Consider the following 5994-nt stretch of genomic DNA (forward strand, 5'->3'; position numbering starts at 1 on the left):
ATGAAGAAAGAGAAAATAAGAACAGACTGATAATTAGTAAGGTGATTGAATCAATGATTAAAAAAAATTCCTGACAAATAAAATCCTTCAGTCTGATGCTTCACTGGTGAATTCCACTGAAAATTTAAAAAACTAACAATCCTTTTCAAACTCTTACAAAAAATGTAAGAGGTAGGAACTCTTCCTAACTCATCATGTGAGGCTGCTAATACCCTGAAACCAAAGCCAGCAAGACACCACATGAAAACTACAGACCAATATTTTTTATGAACACTGTTGCATAAACCCTTAATGAAACACTAGCAAGCAGAATTAAGCAGTATCTTAAGAAGTATACATGGGCTGTGTGTGGTGACGCACACCTATAATCCCAGCAGCTCAGGAGGCTGAGGCAGGAGGATCGAGTCCAAAGCCAGTCTAAGAAATTTAGTGAAGCCCTAAGCAACTTAGTGAGTGAGACCCTGTCTCAAAATAAAGAATAAAAGTGGTCTGGGATGTGGCTCAGTTGTTGAGTGTCCTTGAGTTCAATCCCTGGTACCAAAAGGAAAAAAAATGAATTATACGTGATGACCAATGGTGATATGCTCCTGGAATGCAAGAACGGCTCTACGTATTAAAAGTGATCAATGTAATATACCACATTAACAGAATGAAGAGGAGGCGCATGATTATCTCAACTGATGCAGACTGTCAAAAGCTTTGGACAAAATTCAATACTTTTTCATGATAAAAACACTCAATAAGCTAGGAATAAAAAGAAACTACCTAACATGATAAAATCCATAGATTAAAAAAAAAACTCATAGTGAACATTAGACTCAAGGGAGAAAAATGAAAGCTTTTCCTCTAAAATCAAGAAAAGGAGAAGAATGACCATTTTGGTCATTTCTATTCAACATCATACTAGATGTTCTAACGAGAACAATAAGGCAAGAAAAAGAAATAACAGGAATCCTAATGGGAAAGGAAGAAGAAAAAATGATCTGTTAACAGGTGATATGATCTTTTAAGTAGAAAACCCGAAATGTTTTTTAAAAACCTGTTAGACCTAAAAAATGAATTCAGCACATTAGCAGGATACAAAATCAACACAAAAAGTCAGTTGCAAATCTATACACTAACAATTAAAAGCCAGGCATGGTGGCACAAGCCTGTGGTTTCAGTCCCAACATTGTGTAGGCTAGGTGGGAGGATCATTTAAGTCCAGGAAATCAAGACCAGCCTGAGAGAGAGAGAGGGAGAGAGGAATACAGGGAGAGAGGGTAAGAGAGAGAGAGAAAGAAGAAGGGGAGAGAATTCTATTTATTATGGCATCAAACAGAATAAAGTATTAGTAATAAGGCAAGGACATGAAATTTTGTGAGATAAAACTACAAGTATTGCCAAATAAAATCAAAGAACTCATAATTCATGTTCGATCATTGTAAAACTTAAAATTGTTAAGATGTCAATTTTGCATAATCTTATGCATTCAATACAATCTCTATTAAAAATCCCATATTTTTTCAGAATACAAAAACCCTTCCTAAATTTCATAAGGAATTTCAAGGAACCTTGAACAGGCAAACCAATCTTGAAAAGAACAAAGTTGGAAGGCTCACACTTCCTAATTTCAAAACTTACTATAAAGTTTCAGTAATCAAAACAGTGTTGTCTTGTCATAAAGACATATAGACCAACAGAATCTTTAGAGAGCTCAGAAGTAAATGTTCATGGTAATGATTTTCTTTTTTTTTAATAAATATTTTTTAGTTGTCAGTGGACTTACTTTCTTTCTTTCAGGTGTTGAGATTTGAACCCAGTGCCTCACACATGCTAGGCAAGCACTCTACCACTGAGCTAAAACCCCAGCCTAGTAATGATTTTCAACAAGGGAGCCAATGCCATTCAATGGGGGAAAGGACAGTCTTTTTCAACAAATGTTGAAGGTAGATATTCACATGCAGATATTCACATTTGCCTTATATCAAATACAAAATTAAATTAAAATGGACTCAAATTTTGAGAGATAAAACTATACATCTCTTGAAGCAAACATAGGCAAAATCTTCAAATACTGGATTTGGTAAGATTTCTTAGGTATGACACTAAATGCATTGTCAACAAAAGAAAGAATAAAACAAATTGCATTTCATGAAAATTAAAAAAATTTGATGCATTAAAAAAAGACATTATCAACAAAGTAAAGGTGCAACCCACAAAATAGGAGAAAATGTTTGCTAGTTATGTACCTGATAAGGCGTTAGTATCCATAATATATAGAGAGCTCCTAAAACTCAATGACAAAAAAAGAATAACCTAAGTGAAAGACTTGAATAGACATTACTCCTAAGAAGGTATGCAAATAAATAATAGGCACATGAACAGATGCTCAACATGAGTAATCATCAGGCAGTACAAATCAAACCACAGTGAAATACTACTTCATACCTATTAGGATGGCTACTATCAAAAACAGAAGCTGGGTGCAATGGTGCATGTCTATAATCCTAGTGGCCACAGACGCAGGAGGTTTGTAAGTTCAAAGCCAGCCTCAACAATTTAGTGAGACCCTAAGCAACTTATCAAGATCCTGTCTCAAAATAAAGAATAAAAATGGAGCTGGGCACGGTGGCACATGCCTATAATCCCAGGGGCTCAGGAGGCTGAGACAGGAGAATCATGAGTTCAAAGCCAGCCTTAGCAATGGTGATGGGCTAAGCAACTCAGTAAGACCCTGTTTCTAAATAAAATACAAAATAGGGCTGGGGATGTGGCTTAGTGGTTGAGTGCCCCTGAGTCCAATCCCTGGTGCCAAAACAAAAAACAAACAAACAAACAAAAAAACCAGAACAGAACAAAAGAAAACAAACAAACAAACAAAAATCACCAGCATCGGAGATGATCACAAGTTTGAGGCCAGGCTTGGTGACTTAGTGAGGCAACTTAGTGAGACCCTGTCTCAAAACAAAAATGAAAGAACTGGGGATGTGGCTTAGTGGTACAGCACCACTGTATTTAATCCCCAGTACCAACAGAAGGAGAATGAGGAAGAGGAGCAAGAAGGAGGAGGAGAAGAAGACAAGGAAGGAGGAGGAGGAGGAGGAAGGAGGAGGAGGAAGGAGAAGGAGAAGAAGAAGAAGAAAGCAGGATTTCCAAGGCATATTTGTGTGCTCATGTTTATAGCTGCATTGTGTATAATAGCTAAAAGAAGGAAACAAACAAATGGCCACAGACTGGTGAATGTGTTACCAGCCATACTCTTTATTTCTCAGGATCCCACTCTTCTTGAAACCATTTCATTGAGGATCCACTTTCTTAGCTTCCTTCCTAACTCCCTGGCCCTCTCACTGTAAGAAAGCTCTTTGTTCTTTCTCCGTAAATTGTATTCTCTTAATCCTCTGTGTTTGGGAGGGGCATCTGTCCAAGTAGGTGCTGTTTACTGATTTTGCTTTGTAAACTGTTATTAATCTTGAGAGGTTTCAGAATCATATTATAATTTACCAGAGGCATGGCCGGAGTTAACCACAAAATGGCATCAGAATTTGTATTATCATGTCTGAAGGGCAGACCAGAGCAAGTCAGAAAATGGACACAATCTTCCTCAGCTGCATAATTCTATGCTTACTGACCCAGTCAACTTTGGGAGCCATTTGGGCATTTATGTTGTCTCCTCCATCTGAGAATATCTGCTTCATTTCTTTGTTCTGGTAACATGGGATCTCTGGGATGTAGAAAACCAAACATATAGAAAATGGAGATACATTTCTACCTATAAACACTCTATTTGCAGCTTATATAGCTAATTGAGAACTCTGGGAATTTTCAAGTTTTATTCATGCTGTAATACAAATCAATTAGGAGTTCATTGGTTTTCCTGGAAAGTAAGTTTCAATGGACAAATAAGTTTTGAAGCCAGAATTTGGATACATAAGAAATGACTAGGTGGTGAAGAAACAAAGGCCATGAGTTAAAACTGTTAGTACTAGTCACAAACAGTAGGTAGAGAAGGTACAGTGTGTGTTATTTGGATATTTCAAAGACATAAAAGAATTGTGTATATTTGGAAATTAGAGAAAGGAGCCTCTAAGTAGGAAAAACATACTCAATTCTGTAATTCCTGATGTGTTTCAGTTTTGCAGTCAATTTTTATTAGGTCCCTCAATCTTGATGTTATACTGCCACCATGTGGTATAGACTTTACTCTAGACTAGGAGTTGGCAACCTGATGTAAAGAGCCAGATGGCAAATATTTTAGAGTTTGAGTATCTTATGGTCTTTGTCACAACAACTCAATTGCCCTTGTAGGATGAAAATAACCGCAGATAGCTCTTTGAGAAAGAATTGTTCATAGCTGTAGCAGAACTCTGATCCGCTGGCTCCTGCTTCTAATTCTCTGGTGTTTTTTAAAAAAACACAGGAAAAAAATCAGTGGAAGAAGAGGTGGAAATTCATTGAATTAGAATTACTCTAACAAGTCACAATGGAAAATCTCTGGCAAAGATGTGTGTTGACTTGATCAGAGATTCAGAGGAAAAGGATCTGAAAACAAAGGAACAGCTGAACACCTCTACCAAAATTCTAAGAATCACTCTCAAGAAAACTCCCTGGGGTAGTTAGAGGTTCTAAGTTTCAGTAGAATCCCATATGCATCCACATGAGAATCCAGATGAGACTCTGCAAGCGGCTCATTGACTCATACAGTCCTTCTGAGACAGTGAGGAGATAACTCCCATCACCATCAGGCCAGGCGCCGAGGCTTAAATCACAATTGTAGATGATTAATCAAGTTTTGGAAATTGGTTATCAGTTGTTTAAAAAAGAGAGAAGGAAGTAACCACAGATAAAACGTAAATGAATAGGCCTATATGTGTTCTAATAAAACCTTGTTTACAAAATCAAGTTAGGAGTCAGATTTGGCCTGCAGCCCCTGGTCCTTGACCTAAACCAGTGGTTTCTAACATATGGGCTAAATATTAAAGTTACCTGGGGAGTGGCTTCTAAAAATGTAGGTACCCAGAAACTTTGGGACCAGGTCACTGGTCCCTGATAAAAATTTCACCAGGAAGTCTGTTGTGCAGTCAAGGTTGAGAATTACTGACTTAAATGCATATACTTCTAGTTGTATGTGTGGCTAATATTTGTTGAGTATTATTATATACTAGATACTGAGCCCAGAGCTTTCCTCATGTTATATTGTTTAATTCTCAAAACTTAATGAATTGGGTACCATTATCATGCCCATTTATAGGCAGGGAAACTGAATTTTTGTGAGATTAAGTAATTTGCTCAAGGTCAAATAGCTGCTAACAGGAAGACCAGTGATTCAAACCTAGAGATTTGCCACTGGAGCCTGAGTTTCCTATCAGAAGCTATTCCTTTTGTTATTGTGAAACACACTCAACTGCAATTTAACTATTCTTACTGTATGTTATATTTTAAATAAGGCATAAGAAGTTAGTCACAACATTTTCCCCCGGATTTAGTATTATTTTGCTAGTGGCACTGAATTGTTATTTTGAATCAAATTCTTCTCAGACCTCAACCACCTTTGGCACATCATAGAAATTCATTTTTAAGTACACTTTTGGGTTGTTTCTATCTTACACATTTTCTCCATTTTAACCATTTGATTATATATCTGCTTGAGCTATTAGTATATTTTCAGGCTATTAGTGGCAATCATAAGGTAAAGGCTTAGTATGATTTTCTTCATTTTAGAGGTGATACATTATAGTTGCTTTATATATAGACTTTGAAGACAGTCTTCAGTTTGAATTCTGACCCTGCCATTTATAATCTAAGCACTTGTGTTAATATTGTGTTGCTGTGACCAAAATACCTGACATAAACAACTTAATGGAATAAAGCTTATTTTATTTTTTCAGGAAAAGCTTATTTTGACTCACAGTTTCAGAAGATTTCAGACCGTAGTTGGCTGACTCCCTTGCTCTGGGCTTGAGGTGAGGCAGAACATCATGGTGGAGGAGCATGGCAGAGGAAAGCTGGCTCAGC

At 36.9% G+C, this 5994-nt stretch overlaps 1 pseudogene; it reads left to right on the forward strand.

Moving 5' to 3' along the window:
* Positions 1-4386: 4386 nt before the first annotated feature.
* Positions 4387-4764, forward strand: LOC110598664 (small ribosomal subunit protein uS10 pseudogene; annotated as a pseudogene).
* Positions 4765-5994: the final 1230 nt, after the last annotated feature.

This window comes from Ictidomys tridecemlineatus, chromosome 10, assembly GCF_052094955.1.
Source record: "Ictidomys tridecemlineatus isolate mIctTri1 chromosome 10, mIctTri1.hap1, whole genome shotgun sequence".
Classification (NCBI taxonomy): Eukaryota; Metazoa; Chordata; class Mammalia; order Rodentia; family Sciuridae; genus Ictidomys; species Ictidomys tridecemlineatus.